This window comes from Serinus canaria, chromosome 4 (genome assembly GCF_022539315.1).
Source record: "Serinus canaria isolate serCan28SL12 chromosome 4, serCan2020, whole genome shotgun sequence".
NCBI classification, from domain to species: Eukaryota; Metazoa; Chordata; class Aves; order Passeriformes; family Fringillidae; genus Serinus; species Serinus canaria.
Genome location: NC_066317.1, coordinates 27880727 through 27899326, shown reverse-complemented (window position 1 = coordinate 27899326; position 18600 = coordinate 27880727). Strand labels below are relative to the sequence as shown.

The window sequence follows — 18600 nt, the reverse complement described above, 5'->3', positions numbered from 1 at the left end:
CTCTGCCATCACACATCCCCGTTAGCATCACATTACTGGTTTTAGCTGCTCAGTAGGGCATACCAAGAAAAAGAATTGTCTTTGTCATCTCTCTCTAGATGCATATAACTTCACAAGAAAATCTGATTCATCATTGCTTGGAAAACTAGCCTGGCTTTAACACGCCCCCGGGACAGTTCCTCCCCACCCACCTTTGATCAGATTTCTTCAGGTTTTTTTAGAAGGGAGTTTGGCTTTCTGATTTCCATCTGCCTGCAGATATTTGCTCATTCTCTGTATAATGAAGGCTACATCTGCACTTGGCTACTAACACAAGGCTCAACTGGAGCAGGTAGCAGGTACATCATGGCTTCTTCAACACACCCATGTGTGTTCCCTCCCTGAACATCATGGTGCAGGTTGGGATCTAGGTGCACTTGCATCTCACTCCCAGGAGCACAGTTGGTGTCCTGGACCAGGATGTCCCCCTTGTCTCACGATGTTGCCCTGGAGCCACTGATTCCTGCTCTCAGTGTTTGCTCTAAAGCCTCACCTACTTTGATTGCTCCAGGCCTGGGGTGACAGTGCAGCCCACTGTGATGTGAAGCACATGCTGAAGCCACTCTTGAGGGAAGCAACAGCAAATCTCATCTTCAGCCAACACTTTTCAGGGTTCTTTAATGACTGAGCAGTACTGAGACTGCAGGGAGACAAAGGAGGCTATAAAACAGGCCAATCTGCCCTTCTCTCAGGCTATCACCGATGATCTTACTGCCAGTGAGCAGTAAAGCATTATAACCCTGGGACAGCCTGTGCTCCACATATTATCGCCTTTCTTGTTTCCCAAGGAGCTTTGAACAAAATTAAGGGAAAAAAAAAAGCCACAATGAAGAAGAAATTATGCTTAAGGAAGAGAGAACTGGGAAAAGATGCAGGTCTCTCTGAAACCTCACCCAAGTTTCAGTGATCAGCATTTCTTGAGCCAGACATGGTGTCTCCATCTAATGGCCCTTGATGGCTTTTTCTTCAAGGTATTCCTTTTTGAACTCTTGCAAACCTCAATATCCTGCAGTGGAGACTTCCTCCTCCCAGTTCTGCACTGTGGAAAGAAACCAGTTTCCTTATAACAGGACACCCAAGAGCTTAACTGGGTGAAAGACAATTCCTCCTTGCCCTCTCACATCTGCCCTCTCAAGGCTGAATATACCTACCCTGTTCATGGTGTAGAAAGGATTTCCAGACCTTTAAAAATCCTTGGTGCTCTTTGGCTCTGGGGAGACCATTGCTGGGCAGAGCATCTGAGACATGGGCACATCCTGACTGCAGATAAACTGCAGTAGTTCCATTTTGTCCCATTTCTAGACATTCCAAAGTCCTGTCTCAGACAGGACAGGGGCTAATCCATGCCTTGACATCCTGAGAGCTGCAGCTAGCAGCCAGGTGCCTGTGAAATAGGGCATCCCTACTGCAGCTGGCACGTACTTGCACAGCTTCCTGTGGATGTCCTGCTGGGACATGGTGTAGCCAGCCCTTACTCTTCAGCCAGAAGTGGTGCTTCCCACCTTGCACCATCAACCCGGGTCTGAGCCCAAGCCCAGTGCAAATCTCAGATGTAGGATTTTGTGTGTAGGAGTACTCCTTACATCCCTACCTCTGTGTTCCTTACCTAGCAGATGGCAGGTGGGCAGTTGGAGCAAGAAGGGCACCAGCTCAGGCAACTGCAGCTGTTTGCTACTGAAGGGTCGACATTTTGTGATGGGCTTTGGTACGTGCTGCATTTAGTCTTCATTGTTGAGTGTCTGTTTGCCTTGAGCCTGGAACCAGCAGAGAAATCCCAATGTTCAAGCAAGGGGAGGAGCACTCCATGAAAATTTGATGGGAGAGAGAGACATAAATAGATAGGGTTTGTATTCCTCCATGGAAAAACACTGCAGAAGTCCTTCTAACAAGATTCCAAAAGTCTCATGCAGGACAGGCATTTTGGCTTTATTTCATGATTCACAGCAGCTTTGCTCTTTGCCAGATGAGGCTGCACCACACAGAGCTTCACACTGACTCGGCTTTTAGCCCCATGAAAAACACTGCCACTGCAGTACTGCCCAAAAACAGGCACCCAGAGAGCTGGGGCTGCATCCAGAGCATCTTGCTTAATCTCATGAATACCAGTCCCTACAAAAATAGAAACAATTGCCTTCTCACAGAGGAGCTTGCTGTATCAAGTTCCTAGTGCTCGCAGCAACCAAGTTAAATTAGCGTTATCTTTGTGGCTGGTAGATTAAATTGTTTCTTTCCTGTAATGTTAAATAAATAAGGGACTTCTTTTGTGTTTTGGTGAGGTAGGAGGTTTGGATTATCTTCTTACCTTTATGACATACTGTGCCCACTTGATTTTTTGCATTGATGACATGGAAAGTGTCTTTGAAGCCAAAAATGCAGTGTGTTTGCCATACATAGCAAGTGTGTTGGCAGAGAGACTGGTTCAGCTAAACAAGCAGCCCACATTATTTAAAACAATCCTAAAATCTCCAGAGTTTAACATCTGGGACAACTCTGCCACTGCCATGTCAAACTCACTGGGATGAGATTGGAAAACAAGCGGAGAAGAGAGCCCTGTAGCCATGACTCTGACACTGCCTCAATTTCTCATAAGAAGTATTCAAATGGGCTTTCTTCTTTAGAGGCTAATTCCCCATCTGAGGGCAGGGTTTTCATTTCCAAGACGTAGTCTTTCTTTCATTTAACTGCCAGAATTTTAATTTAATCATCTTCTAATGAATAAATGCAAATGATTTTGCCTACACTACTGCTCACTGTAGCTTTACCTTGTCTCGAGTGGCTGTTAGTAAGATGCCCCACCAGCTCTCCCTGGAAAACCTGAGGGAAGATTTTTAAATCTCCTGTAATCTGTCTTTTCCAGCAGGATGCCCAGAAGCCACCAAGGTCCTGATTTTTAAAGTGTGCAAGGCTTTTCTCAGAGACTGGCAGTCTCCCAGGAGGTGCCCAAATGCATGGGGAAGTGCCAACATCCACCCTCCAGGGCACAGCCACCTTTCTGGAAGCAGTCTGTCTCTGCATTTTTCCTTCAGAGCAATGTAGGAGTGTCAGCATTGAGCATTTGGTTGTTCCTTGCAGGGGCTGTGCCGCTAAATCCTGGCACATAAAGCACTGCTCTCATTTTCTCCTTTCAGGGTGGCACCATCTTTCATTCTGCCCAGCTTACTCTGGTTTACCCCTTTTCCTACAAGCAGGGGCTGCTTGATACTGGCCACTCAGAGTCCCTTTCTTTAAACATTTTAAACCCACAGGTCAACAGCCAGCCATAAGGCAGAATTAGACCCAAGCACAGGGTCTCCAAAATATCCTGGTTCCAGGAAGATCAAGCCCAGCAGAGGCACCAGACCTCCTGGCAGGACCTCACCTCATCTCTGCAGTGCTATCAAAGACATGGAGCACCAAGGCAATGGGTTACTGGCTCTGCTTTCCAGGGGACCACTTGCTTTTCTCTTGCCCTGAGCACCCCTGGGATGTGTTCTTGCCATAGCAAAGGAAGAGCTTCGCAGGGAACAGTAGACTTGAGACCTTCAGCATGCCTTTCCTGCAGTGAGTAGATGCTGCCAGTCCCTTTGGAAAGCCCTGGGGTTGGCTCTAGTAATATATCTACTGCAAACTAGAGCTCTGGGCAGCCACAGATTGCAGCACCTAGCACAAATACATGGCCCAGATACATTTTTTTTTTCTGGGAAACAAAGATGTGTGAGCCTTAGGACTATTACTATCAGGCTCTAGCTTCATTGGGGTGTAGCTGTGCTGATCCAGCCAAATATGTTCCCTGTGGCCTTGTGGCTTTTTGGGAAGTACCAAGGGGCAGATGACACCACCACGAGCAAACAGCACTGCCTGAGCTGGTTGGGAGGGAGATGGAGATGGCACATGGGATGCTGTCATACAAGAGAGGAGGGGTGTGATTGTCATTGCACCCCTCATGGCTGGAGTGAGAATCTGTCCTGAGCAGGCTGTGTGGTGTGGATATACCAGGATAAAGAGAGGGCAGCCCAAAATTTCAGCATGTCTGAACTGTCCACACATCTAATGTATGGCTCACCACAGTCTACAGCTTCCTCATATGGGGAAGAGGAGGAGCTGGCACTGATCTCTTCTCTGTGGTGACCAATGGACAAGCATTACGCTGGGTATCAGGAAAATGTTCTTCACCCACAGGGTGGCTGGGCACTGGAACGGGCTCCCCAGGGAAGTGGTCACAGCACCAAGCCTGATGGAGTTCAGGAAGCACATTTGGACAACACTCTCAGACACAGGGCGTGATTCTTGGGGCTGTCCTGTGCAGGGCAAGGAGATAGACTGGATAATCCTTTGTCATTGCCATCCAACTCTGTATATTTTACAACTCTGTGATTCTATGCCAGGATATAAATTGCCTTATTCATGAAGAAAAAACACATATTTAACTTTGCACCCACCATCAGGGCCCCCATCTCCAATTAAGGCATTCCCAGGCCTTTGGGGAGATGATAAAAGTAATAAAGGAGGCAGAAAGTAATTAGGAAAAGCTCAAGGGCTGTAAAACCTTCCCCCCTATTAGCTGCACTTGCATACAACCTGCCAGGCTCTTTGGTCTTTCAGAGATAACCCTGAGGTTACACACTCAGGAGCTCAGTCTGTCTGAGCCTGCCAGCACCTCCCAGCCTCAGTGAGAGCTGAGAGCCCCAAACCCAGGCAGCCTCCAGGGCAGCCTCCAGCACAGCACAGCCCAGCAGGCGTTCCAGAGGCCATAGTAAATAACTGTGGCTTATTAAAACAGCCCCAGCCTGGCAGCAAAAAGTAAAGCAGCAGGAGTGAGACTTTGGTCTTGCAGAACTACCATGAAATCAGCTGCCAGATGTTTCCTTGAGTGTATCTGCCAACCTCTGGAGGAAGGGATGAAGTAAGATGCTCAGTCTCAGTGCAGACACTTGGGGTTTGGTGTTATGTAGCTGCCTCTGAGCCACACCAGCCCAGCAGGGCACAAACATTTCATCCTGATGGTACCTGAGAGACAATCAAGCACCTGCCAAGGCCTGGCCCCCTCCCAGCAGGATGCCAGGGAAAAACTTCTTTACAGTGGGGTGTCTGACTTCAGGCACCCAAGAGGGACATGGGATCCTGGTGGCTCCTCTCTCCAGCTGCAGCTCAAGGTCTGGTAGGGGTCTGTACTTACTTTGTACAGGGCTGCACAGGCACAGAGCTCACCACACTCTTCAGGAGCCCTGCTCAGCATAAATCTGGTACTTGTTTCCATCTGAGGCCTAGATATAAAATTGGAAAGTGTAGAGGCTCTTCCCAATCACTATGCCTGACTTCAAAACATTGGCAAATTACTCATTAGTGCAGTATGGACTGGATTAAAACATTGTAATATATGGTATTTCTGTGGGTGTTGGAATTAGTGGCATTTATTGAAAGTTTAATGTACCACCTAACAATTCAGTACTTTAAAATAATGTGGAAATTATCATTGAACATTATAGAATGCAAGAAAATAATAAGTTCTGGAAAGAAATACCAGTCACATAGTGCCAGAGCTGCTAAAGAGCACAGTCACACGCTCACCATCTCTATGTGATCAGCACCAGCACAGACTTCCTGCTCCCCATGCAATGAGGGAAAGGGATGCTCCAAACCAGGCAGGGAAAGGCCACACTGGGTCCTGTACTAGGTACCACAGGAGAGCCTCAAGACCTTTCCACAGATCCCCTGTTTCACTGTCTCAATCCTACCACTGGGCAAAGCACAGGGACTTCTTACATCTGCTCAGCACTGGGCACAGTTAAGATGATTTAGTCTGAAATCCCTTAATGCTTCATTTCTGGATTTGGGCCACATTAAGTTTCCTGCACTTCTGTAGAGGTAGTGAAGCTTTCTGCTGATTCATTCAGCCCTTGCTTCACTTAGCTCTTGGGCACCACTAAATGGGGAAGAGAGAAGGGAAGCAAGGCAGGCCAGGAGCAGATATATATGCTGGGATACTGTTTGCAGTTGGTTTTCCAAAAATTTGAGTTTGTGGATAGGATTGATGGCAGAGAATTTTTGGCATGTTTACATTGCATCTCCACTGGATATGAAACAGGCACTTTACTCAATTGGACTCTTTGCCAGCCTTTCAGCCTCTGCCGAGCTGGGGCTCCTACATTCCTCTTGCATTTGCAAGAAGGGAAATTTGGGTTTCTGCTGCCATCCTCCAGGCCTGCCTAGAGGAAAAGTCTGGGTTAGATTAAGCTCTCTGGTGACAGAGAGCCTGAGGACAAGGCTGCACAGAGGCACTTGCTTAAGGTACAGCTGCTTGTGCCTGAGGTGGATTAGCAGAGACCTCCCAGGAAGTCCAGACAACCAAGGAAAAAGAAGTCTTGCAGTCCTCAGAGGGATGACAGGGAAGCCACAGTGCTGATTGCTGGAGGCACCTCCTGGAAGGCATTTGATCACCGTGTTTGTTTGCAGCCTGGAGCTAAGACTGAACTAATCAGACATCAGCCCTGTGCACCCCAAAGAGCACCCGCCACCAGCACAGGGGACTTGGCAACAATGCCCATGGAGCACATCTTTGTTGGCTACAACTGCTCAGCATAAGCACCCACCTGCTTTTTCCTCCAAGCCGAGTTCAGGCTGAGACTGAAAAGCATTAAACAACTAAAAAAAAAAACCTAGAGAGAGTTTGAATATCCTTTTTCATAGGATGAAAGGAAGAGCAAGATAAGGACAATGTTTACTTATAGGTTAAATAATAGTCTCCAATACTCACATGGCACACAGTGGCTGGCTGCCACGTTGCTTGGTGCTGGGCTTATCTAACACGCTGCTCCTGGATGCCAGACCATGCCTGTCTCTTGCAGTCTCTAGCGTGCTCAAGAAAGGAGTTTGCCTCACCTTGTGCTGGGATATTTCAGACAACCAAGAAAAAGAACTCAGGAAAGCTCAGGAGCTTCTTTTGGATGATCTTTGGTCACTGTCATACCTGGTCACTGAGACAGAAACTGGGTCACAACCTCTGGTAAAAGCAAAACCCATCCAGCATAGGAAAGGCAAACCATGAGGGAACCTCCAGGCACTGCTCCATGCTTTGGAGCTAAAATCTGACTTTGATCTGCCCCTGAATTTACACCTTACTCTGATGGCAATGTCTGGACTGGCTTTGGGTCAGACGCTTCAGCCCAAATTCCAGATTGCCTGTGGACAGGACGACTACAAACAGCACCGCAGAGACCTGTGAGACACGGAAATATAGAAAACCATCTTTTCCCTCTCCCTGTTGGCTCCCCAAACTAGGCCAACAGAATAGTAACCCATGATGAGAATGCTATGGCTGGCTGTATCTCCAAAACCTTGCCCAAGGAGGCAAAGACTGAGGCTGGGGAACTTGGAAGGGCAGCAGGGTCGGCTGTGACTCATCACAGTCTTGAGACATCCCAGAGGGAGGCCAGGGAGGGCTGTGCACCTTCTGAGGCCCTACCATGGTGGCCAGGCTTGGGAACCTCTTAGATGACAGTGACAGCAATGTTTTTGCATTTGACACATGGAGCATATGCCACACAATTCAAAGGGCTGTGTGGTGTGCATGGCTGGGCAGGCAGGGCCACTCTTCATTACTCGAAGTTCCATGGAGCCTGCTCAAGCTCTGGGAACTGCTGGGGAAAATGACCCCCTGCTCCTGCAGCTCTGTGTAGGGCAGTCCAAGGGCAGGCTCCACAGTGCCTTTGAGACACAGCACATGTCACTTGCCCCATGTGAGTCTCCTTGGGAGTGAAATGTGACACTGAGTGTGTGGGGCAGGTGTCATCTCCTTGCATACCAAGCCCCGCTGCCCCAGCCCATGTATCCATATGAGGCTTTCCCCAGCTGCCCTTATTCCTATTTCAGGACCACTTGCATTCCTGGCTCTTATCAGGCTTTTTCTAGACACGTGAGCCCCCGAGCTCAAATGCCACTAGCCCACATCTGGGCCCTTCCCTGTCCAGGCACTGAGCCAGCTGCACAGAAGCTGGGGTGCCAGTGTTGACAAAAGGGCAGCTTTTGGATGATAATTTGTTTTTTTGCTCAGAGAATCACAAAAATCACAGCCTCTTAGGCTGTTACTTCTCATGATCCTGTGTGTTATCAAAGAGAGATTCATTTCACCTGCCACAGGGTAAGCATCTTTGAGTTTTATGCCAGTGCTGATCACCAGTGCACTTGCTGCTTGTCCCAGCTCTTCCAGTACAGGATGGTTGGAGTTACCAGAACTTCCTGGGTTCCCCAACTAAAGTATGTAGGTGGGGAAGCATCCAGATGTCACTACTTGTCTCCACAGGTGACTTCAAGCTATCTGGAAACCCCAAAAAAACTGCCAGTTAAGCTTATGGCCAGACTTACCAGAATGGTGCTGTTAATTTTTTGGGTCCCTAGCAGCCTTGGTATTTTAAACTCCAAATGGTCTTGTTTGTGACTGTCTGATCACCAAAATCAGAGAATATGGCTTTCACCTGCTGAGTGTTAACATCTAGAGGGTATTAAAAGACACATAGATATGGTGCTTAGGGACATGGTGTAGTGCTGAATTTGGCACTGCTGGCTTAAGGGTTGGACTTGACAACCTTAAAGATCTTTTCCAACCTCAGCAATTCTGTGATTCTACACAAGAGCCCTCAGGAAGAGAGGAGTTGGGATGTCTTGCTCTTTGCCCTGCATCTGACCCCCTCTCCCCACAGAATTTTGCCTTCTGTGAAGATTTTTAGGGAGAAATTCCAATATACCTGTGACACTGAGTAAGCTTTTTTGTGAAACCTTAAGCTCAAGTGTTGTCCATCTCTCCCCTCACCCTGTCTCGGAGAGAGCTATGGCAGATACATGGGGAAAAGAAAGGCTGGGCAAGCCTGTAGTGGTTTCTCTTCTGATTACTTTCCCAGCCAGGTTGATTTGCAGATCAAGGATTTCCTGGAAAGGTGGGAGTGTCTTTGCAGGCAACAGTGGCATTTTTGATTCTGTGAATATATCTGGTCCCTTTTTGAACTCACATCAGTTTTTAGTATCCACAAAGTCCTGTGACAGGGAGTGGCATATTTTATGTACACCTCCTTTACAAGTGGAAAAAATAAGTTGTCTCTTGATAGCAGCTGATGGGTTGACAGGATCCCTGATATGATCTTCATTCATGTAGAATTCACTTCATTCAGAGTGAGTAGTGAAACTAACCAGCCAAACTTACTTAAGACTGCAGTGCAGATGGCAGATGAGCATGTTTGGGGAACAGTGGTACCCAGCAGGAGTCCATCTGGTCTGCAGCAGAAGCTAAGGCAGGCAGCAATCTCCAGAGGTGCAAGAGTCACACTGTGCACTGTGGGCAAAGGTCTGTGAGCCACTTCACTTGTGCACAGCCTGCAGAGAGGCTTAATTGCTTCATGCAGAATAAGATATCTCTGTATTAGTAAGGGATGCATGTGTTTACCTTAGGCTAGGATCTTGCTGGATATTAAATGTGACATCTTGCTGGATACTAAATATTACATTAAATGCCACACTGATACATGAGTTCTCCATGTCTTGTCTGCTTCTCATCATTCTGTATTTGCTCACTGTAGTACATACTCTTAATTTTAAGCAGTGTGGGGGTTTGCCTGCTCCTGTGAGAGCATTGGTCCACTGAGATGGTTCTGTGAACTACCACATAGGGCATCACGGGCCTTGGTAGCCATCAATGCTTTCAGGGAGAAACAGCTTCAAATGGGGAAATATAATCACACAATCATGGATGGATCTGTGCAGAATGGTGCTCTGGAGGTGTCTGTCCCATCCTCACTCCTTGTGTGAGGAACATTCACAGTCACCTCAAGGTGTTCGGGCCAAGGCAAGATTGGTTCCCAAGGATGGAGGTGTGACCACACCTCTCTGGGCCGTGTACTGCCATCCCATTGTTCTGGAGCAGTGTTTTCCACCTGTCTCATCAGAGATCCCTGTCTTGCAGAAGTGCCTGTTGGCTCTTGTCCTTTCACTGAGCACCTCTGAGAAGGTTTGCCTCTGCATTCACTGTCTCTCACACAGAGTGGGGTACTATCTGTTCTTTCTTCTCTGGGCTGAAGAAGCCTATCTCCCTTGGTGTCTCCTTACACACCACATGCTCCTGTCTGGTGGCAGCCCCTGGGCTAAAGCCTATCACCATTTATCTCACACTGGGGACACAAACTGGGCACAGTGCTTCACATACAGCCTTGGCAGTGCCTGGCAGCAGGGAACACAGCCCTGACAATGATTTAAGAGACTCACACTTTGGAATGATAAGGAGAAAGCAATTAAACCAGGAGTGCTGTGCATATTGCAACCACGATGTCTGATCATAAGACAATAACACACTCTAAGGGAGAGTGAGCTGCAAAACTAAGGAAGTCCGCTCAGTAAATAGGATGTGTGCTCATGCAGATAAGAAATGCTGGGGGCCAGCAGCACTGTGGTAAGCAGTGGTCAAACCCGTGACAGACTATGCACTGCAGCATCCATTCCAGATGGGGACATTGCTGCCTTTGCAATGTCAGTGTCAAATGTCCTCCCCTCCCCGAGGCAGCTGCTTCCAACCCTTTATCAAGAGATTTATTGTAATTATATTATTCAACTTTTGATATTACAGATTGCTTTGCACTTAAGTCTTAATTTGAAATTTATGCTTTATATTTTCAATTATGATTTGTATGTTGTAATTATGTACAAGCATTTTTATTGCCATATAATAGATAAATAAGTATTTTCATATTTGGTGGTGTCAAGTGGAACATATTCCCACCCCTCCATTACCCAGACTACAAGGCAGCAATAAAGCAGGAGTAGTGATGAACTTGGCCTCCAGTCGATGTGAGAGCTGAGGCTGTGAGCAGCCAGTGACTCACACACTGAGCCAGTTCCACATCAAAGCCCCTGGGTTAACCAGGGGGCATTGGCTACTATTTATGGCTGCTCTAGCTCACGTTTAAGCAGAGGCTTTAAAAATCTTGGAGGCAGGTTGAGTGCCAGGGTAACTCCATCCAGCACATGGTTCCCTGGACAGGAACGGTGCAAAGCCCCAGTCATGCTGTTGCACAGGCTGGATCAGCCCTGGCTGCCAGGGAAGCCACAAGCAGCTTGGGTTAAGCTGTTAATCAAACAGTACTTGGTTATTTAATTTGATTGAGCTAACTCTGCCTACCTCTTGGAGGACCTAAGCAAACTCCTCACTGGAGCAAACCCCACCACAGGCACAACACTAAAAGCTGTGGGACCAAGGGCTTTAAAGGTTGTCCCAAAGCTGTCAAACAGCTCAAAACCAGCTCACATCAGCCACAACCTGAGGTTCATTAGGCATTGTAAAGATTCCCAAGGAGAATCCACCCAACAGAGGGAGGGGAACCAACCAGACCTTGTAGGAGGCAAAGTCAGAAGACTGGACTTGAGTAATTTCAAGACTAAGCAATCAAACAGAGCTGAAGAAGCTGGCAGGGTTTGAGGTGAGTCATTGCTCTGTGGGTCAGCCAGCTTAGATATGCAGCCCATCTCCAGGATGTGACAGCAACTTCCTGTCTCTGGGACGTGCACTTGAGGAGATCCAAAGTGCTCTGTGAGTTTCAGATGATAAGGTTACAGCAACCAGCCTCAGAAAATAGTATTTGGTCTTTTCTGGGTTGTTGCCTCGCTGGGAGCCTGAATATCACAGAAGACTCTGTATGCTGAATTAACCCTTAGATGAATGGCAATAATTAGACCAGAGTATTTGGTAGTGTCTGCAGTTTTTCAGCACTGCACTCTGAGTTTGGATGGAGTGGTACTGCAGAAAATGGTCTATTGTGGCCTTTGGCTTTCAGGCAAAAACACCTAAGTTATCACTGCAGTTCTGGAGGTGAAAAAAAATAAAACCCCAAGGTGTTTAGCTGCTATGCACTGTTTCACCTCTTCTAGATTTCTTTCTCCTTTATTAGGAGTAGAAAAGTCACCAAATTCAATTCCCAGCCTATTTGTGGCGACTTTCAGAACCATAATATTTATTTTGACTTGGTGATTTTCCTGCAGCCCCCAGCTATTGCTGTTTTTTACAGTTTTGCTGGCGCCACTGGATTCAAATCGCTATGAGCTGGTCTCCTATTTGCAAAGCCAAAGACCTTCTCTTTCACCACCTGCTGTGTATGCACCATCTTGACTTGCTTTCCAACATTTTAACTTCTGCTCAGGAATCAGTAGCATTCAGGGATACTTGAGGGACAGCACACTGTCTTACTTTTGGGAGGAGGTTGCACTTTCTTTACTCTGGTTTTCAGCCACAGTAGGGTCCCAGTAGCTGCTGATGAAGGGAAGCTGAGTAGATCAGTAATAGGAGATGAGCAAAGACTAGAGGAGAGCTGAAAGAGACAGATAAAAATGCTCACAGACTCCATGGGCTTGAGACATGAGCTATTCCCAGCCATCAGCACTGGGACACTGCTCACTGTACCATTCAATGGCCTGCCTCCCTCCTACTCAGCCAGAGACAGAGGCAGCCTTCCTATGAATAGCTAGCCTGCTTTCCAGAGCCTGTTAGAGTTATTCCTGCCCTGGGTGTGCCTCTTGTCTGAAGGCACCATTCCTAAATTCTGCTTCATCCAATCCAAGTTTAGAAGTCCTTGCTGAGGTGCAAAGTCACTGTGCAAAATCCTGTGAGATGGAGATGAGATTAGCTGGATCTTGTAAGATCAGGCAGGGAGAGCGCTGTCTCTGCGGGATCCTAAGTTCTCAGGAGACGAGGCAATGCCAAGGTACCTGCAGACAGTGGAGGCATTTGTATGCTCCAAAACTGGGATCTCAAGTGACCTACTTAGAAGCATTTATTGTGCAACTTCAGAAGTACATGATCCCCAGAGAGGGGCAATTTTTGCTAGCAGTTAGTTTCTGCAAGAAGGAAACTTCAAGATTCTAGTTAATTGGGTAAAAACCCTTGAATAACTCCTGCCCATGTGGAATTAAATTAAAATTTCCAAATAAAAAGCCCAGGTTACAGTTGAAAAACATTTTCAAGAAATGCAAAAGGTGATGACTGGAATAGCTTCAGCTGACCTTCCCCAGTACCATAAGCTTTTGCCTTTATCACAGACATTGCCTTTGGCACTTGCTCAGGATACTGTTTAAAAGTCAGGCATCTTGTTCCTGCTGATTTTCAGATTCTCTCTATAGTGACTGCACAAAGACAGGCAGGTCCAGAAAGCAACAGATCCCATCTTTCATTGGCACTAATCTTCAGATGAGACAAAATGCTTCATGGAGGGATGGACCAGCAGAGAGCCTGGATACTCAGAGAGGCTCAGCTGAAGGGTATGAACCCCTGAAAGGAGCTTAGGATCATATTTATCATCAAGAACTACATGCACTCGTCAGTTTGGCTTTTTCTCCCCAACCTTCATCAGCATACAAGTGGTTTCAGGCAAAGCTCAGCCTCTTGCACAAAGATAAGCCCTCTGAGTCCCCAGGTCTGGATACATACAAGTTCCCAAGACAACTGCTCCACCAAATAACGTTTGCAAACTTTGTAGCGCACCAAAGTTAAAACATTCATTGCTTCCCCATAAGTTATGCATCTAGGGCAGGTTCAAGTTCAGACAGTTGGATACCTGCATGGTATAAAAAAGGCAAGCTGTCAATGCAGCTGGGCTGATTCAGCCTGCCTGACAGGAGCTGAGCATCTCTCTGGATTTGCAATCACACCAGTGATTGCACTGAAACAGCCCAAATTCCTTTTCATACTCTTGTCACTCCAGCACAGCCCTTGCTGTCTCTCTCCTGCAGGAGCACATGGGGAATTTGGAGGACTTGAGGTTTAGTCCATGCTGTGTCTTTATGCTCCTTTCTTCCTTCCTGTTTACAACTTTTTATTTTTTTTTCACACATAGTATCTGCACAACCAGTTACTCCTGGGTTCAAACAAACAGCAAAAGGGATGGAAAACCACCATGTTTCTCTGCAACAGCTGAAGCATAACAAAGAAAAGTTTTTGGGAGGTCAAACCAGACATTTCCACAGTTCATGCTCATAGAGGAAGGGAGAAAGGAAAAAAAAAAAGTAAGGATGTTGCTGCACTGCTTTATGCAATCTTGGGACAGACAACCAACCTCCTTTCTATTGCTGTGATTTTTCCAGGACCACGCTGACAAGAATGAATTCTGTAGACTGCAGGGAGGCAAGGTCCTTGAGCAGCTTTCTGAAAAGAACTTTATATATGTTGAAAAAGCAGGCGGTACCTTTCTCTTCCTGCGGGGACTCACCCCCTCTTGGATCCCAGTCTCTGAAGAAAAGATTTTTTTAACTTGGTACCCATCCCCACCTTAGCACTGATACAACATTTTCAACAAGCACATTTTATGTCAGGCCAAGGACTCCTCTCTTTGTTGTTCCTGTCTGCCTGTCATTTGGTTTCTGTACTGTCATCTGTCTCCTTGTGCTGTCCTTTGAGCTCTTCCTTTGCTGAAAGCCCATTCCCCTTTTTTTCTCTAAGCAGCAGCATTTGTTGTGGCTAATTTGCCTTCATTCATTCCCCCATAATTTCCCTTTCTTTGCAACGATTTTAAAGGTCTCTGTTGTTGTGCATTTTTGATATTAAGAACCACAGTTTTGTAATACCCAGTCTTTCTCTACACACTGGTACCAGGCTGGGCTTTGTATTTGGCCCCAAACCATCTTTGCTGTGCATGTTGGCCTGGAAGGGCAGGTGCCATGGTCTTCAGTGGGCAGAGTACACATTTGTCGGCGTGTTTGACCATGGGTGCACACGAGATGCAAAGGGAGCCATGCCAAGATAAATACCCCACCTCAGGCCTGCAGCCAGAATATTGAAGCAACTCCTCTTTTTTGGACAGGAGAAGCAGTGGGGCCTCTGCCCTGGTGCACATGAGATCCAAAGGGAGCCATGCCAAGATAAATACCCCACCTCAGGCCTGCAACCAGTATATTGTAGCAACTCCTCATTTCTGGACAGGAGAAGCAGTGGGGCCTCTGCCCTGGTGCACAGCTCCCCAAAGTACAGTCAAGAGCCTTAGCCAAGACTGAGACTTCCTTTGATACTGGGACACATTGAATGCTTTTTGCTTAATTGCCTGGGACAGACACAGGAGTTTGAGACCTATGGAAAAAAAAAAAAAAGGGAATCCCATCACTCAAAAGGACTTCTCAAGTCTGTCCTTTGGTGAAGCTGTGTTTTCTATGACACTAGAGAAGCTGGACTGGGGCCTGGGAGCACAAGGAGATCCCAAGCAACACATCAGGCTTCAGCACACACTTAAAGATGATGGTGAGAGTTACCAAGTTGACTGCAGTTACCAAGTTGATGGTGAGGGAATCCATGTTTCCTACAGCTTTCTGCCATGTTAGCCATAGCTGGCCAAGGGGCTGTTGGCGCTGGCTGGCCAGTAAGGGCAGCTATTGATCAGTGGCTGCTGGCCAGCTGGCCTCTGCAGCCAAGCCCTGCTGTGGTTTTGGTCAGCAAGGACGCTCACTACATCTCTACCCATCAGCTGTTGAGTCTCATGAAACCTAAAAGGGGTGGGAGGGGACTGCTGATTTGGGAGATGGCATGAGATATGGAATGGGGGGCCCCATGGCAGCAGCCCCTGCACAGCTCCCTATTACATCAGCCACTTCACTGGTTTACAGCCTTGCCCTTGAGCCTTGGCCCTGCAGCCTGATGTGGTGTGGACACATTTCACAACACTCTTGGCAATGAGTGGCAAAGCCCCTTTCCTGCTGGGGCTGCCCACTGGCTGGCTGCTGGGAAGTTGAGCTGTTGCAGCAGTCTGCAGATTCCCAACATGGAGGAGAAGATGCTCCATCCACTCATGTCTCCAGCAGGGCACTGAGGAGGTGGCAGGACCAGGAAGGGTCCCTGAGGGCCTATTCAAGCCTGCTGGTAGAGTAGCTCTTAAGGGAGCATGGCAAGGGAGGGAAGGCCCCTCTGGAGGGTTGGAGAAGCTCAGCCTCCCCTCGGGCAGCAAACCAGCAGGGCTGCACCCAAGAGGTGCAGGAGCCACCATGTCCTGTACCAGGATGTGCTGGGGTAAATAACCACTGAATGAGGAAGAAAAGCCAAGTGAGACATGATAGGAGAATGGGACCCTCCTACCAGAGCTGTCTGTCACGGATGGGACTGGTTCTTACAACATTCCCCCAAAGAGAAGCAACGTGCAGCCTATTCCTCATGCCAGGGAACAAGCTCGTCTCACCCCTCTGCAAAGCAGGAGGGGTGTGGGGACAGCTGTGGGGAAATCACAAAGATTACTACCCAAGGCCATAGCACTGAGCTAAATATAGCCACTATCTTGGCTTTCCAGAGATAAGATCCTGTGTCCACAGTCTGCCACAATGCCCTGCCCAGACGTCCACCTACCTTTGCTTCGGGGGCAAACACGAGCCACAGTTGTGCAACACCCTGCCCAGCTCATGGCAAACAGGGGCAGACATGCACCCTGAGCCACCTCAAGAGCATTCTGTGCCTGGCACTGTGGGCTGGCTGGGCAAAGCCTGCACAACCCAGAGTGATCCAGCATCTCCCTCACCACCTCCATGGTGCCCAGCTGCCAGCAACGCACAGGAGAAACATGTGCTGGACCAGAGTGATAAGTGTGAGCCAGGTCAGGGCTTCCACCAGTTTTGGGGCTCATCCCATTAAGTCCAGCACTTCCACCCAAACCTCTCTGCACCAGTGATGCTGAGCCAGGGCTCTGCCTGGAGAAGTGGAGGCAGCACTGGAGGGTGTTCATGGGCCATGTTCACCTTGTCCCATGTCTGTCTGCTGGGGAAATCTGAACGTGGGTCCCTTCATCTCTGCTGTAAACCCTGTCATTAAGTAACATGCACCATACCCTCCGCACATGAAACATTACTGTAAATCTGCAAAACTCCTGAAATGGGTACATCTTTCAGCTCTCTCTCCCCAGCTTTAAATGCTACCATTGGTTTTATCAAAACAGAATTTATTTTTAAAAAAAAGCATGTTTTTTTTCCCCCAACAAAACCCTTGCAGAGTAAGAAGGTTTTTAAATGACAGCTTACAGCAGGAAGTCTCCAGCTTTAACAATAGCTGTCTGTGTTTCCACAAGTTAATGGAAAACAAATGTTGGCACTTCAGTCCTGCTTTCTGCTTTGTAAGGAAGGTGAGAGACCATTGCTTGCAGCTCTGCAGTTAGAGGCCCAATGTGGCACAAAAAGTATCCTCACTGCTACCATGGGAAGAAGGCAAAAGCACCGTCCCTACCTTCCAGCAGGCTTTACAGCCTCTGCTGCTTTCCCATGGGGGAGGCATTTGTCCACAGAGCCACGCCCCTGACAGGGAGGCCAGCTCCATGCCCGCTTTCCAAATCATTGAGGACACTGGGCTCTGTGCTGACATGGACTTGGGAGCAGCCCAGAGGAGCAGAAATAGAAACAGGAGGCAGGAGGACAATTGGGAAGACCCCTTGGCCTAGCTGGCCCTGCAAACCAGTCTATGACAGAGCATCGACTTACCTGGCAGATGTTTTCAGGATGTTGGAAACACCTTTCCAGCCCTGCAAATGTGCTGGATAAGGATTCCCGTGGAGACAATCTCTTTGCCAGCCATGCCCTGTTGGTGTTTTTTCTTCATGGACGGAAGCCACCTCTACAAAAAAAAAAAAAAAAGGCTTTTTTTTTTTTTCCCACTGCACACAATAAATATTGTCTAGAAAGCAGATTTTTGAGTATCCTCTGGAGATACTCAGGGCCAGCACAGCTCTGGTGCTGTGGCCACCAGATAGAAGTGAGAGTCACCCTCCTCCCCACCTGGTCCTGAGCACTCAAACAACCTGGGCCAACTCAGACAGGAAGACTGGTGCCCCCAAAAGGCTCTCCTGTCTCAAGAGCACATTCCCGTGGGTTTAGCTGCTTACTTGTGGCACCTGGAAGCCTACTCTGCCCTTCTCAGTTTTGGCCCCTCAGTCAGGAAGGACACTGAGGTGCTGGAGTGGGTCCAGAGAAGGGCAACAAGACAGGTGATGGGTCTGGAACATAAATTCTTCGAGGAGCAGCTGAGGGAGCTGGGGATGTTTAGTCTGGAGAAAAGAAGGCTCAGGAGAGATCTTAATCACTGTCTACAAGTACCTGAAAGGAGCGTCTTCTCCCAGGTAACCTGTGACAGGACAAGAGCGCATCGTCTTAAGCTGCAGCAGGAGAGGTTTGGATTGGACATTAGAAGGAATTTCTTCACAGAAAAAGGGTGGTTAGACATTGGAATGGGGTGCCCATGGGCTTGGTGGAGCCACCCTTCCCGAGGTGTTTAAGGAAAGACTGGACCTGGCATTTAGTGCTGTGGTTTAGTTGACGTTGTGGTGTTCGGTTATAGGCTGGACTCAGTGATCTCAGAGGTCTTTTCCAGCCAGCATCTGTGATTCTGGACACGCAGGAACAGCAACATGGCGCAGGAACCGACGGACAGTGAGGAACTGAGGGCAGCCAACGCCGGACACAGAGCTTGTCACTTTACCACAACGAGCTTGCCGTGCCGCGGGGAGAGCGGCGGGGCTGCTCGGCGAGCTCCCCCCGCACGGCAGCCTCAGCGCTGCCCCGGGAGCTCCCGCGACGGGCGGGCCGCCAGCCCTCCCTGCG

At 48.2% G+C, this 18600-nt stretch overlaps 1 long non-coding RNA gene across 1 annotated transcript; it reads right to left on the bottom strand.

The window, feature by feature from the left end:
• Nucleotides 1-1662: 1662 nt before the first annotated feature.
• Nucleotides 1663-18569, bottom strand: LOC127059540 (uncharacterized). Its single transcript, XR_007777474.1, has 3 exons — nt 18097-18569; nt 17485-17617; nt 1663-1793 (listed from the first exon to the last, which is right to left on the bottom strand). It is a non-coding gene; the product is annotated as an uncharacterized LOC127059540 (long non-coding RNA).
• Nucleotides 18570-18600: the final 31 nt, after the last annotated feature.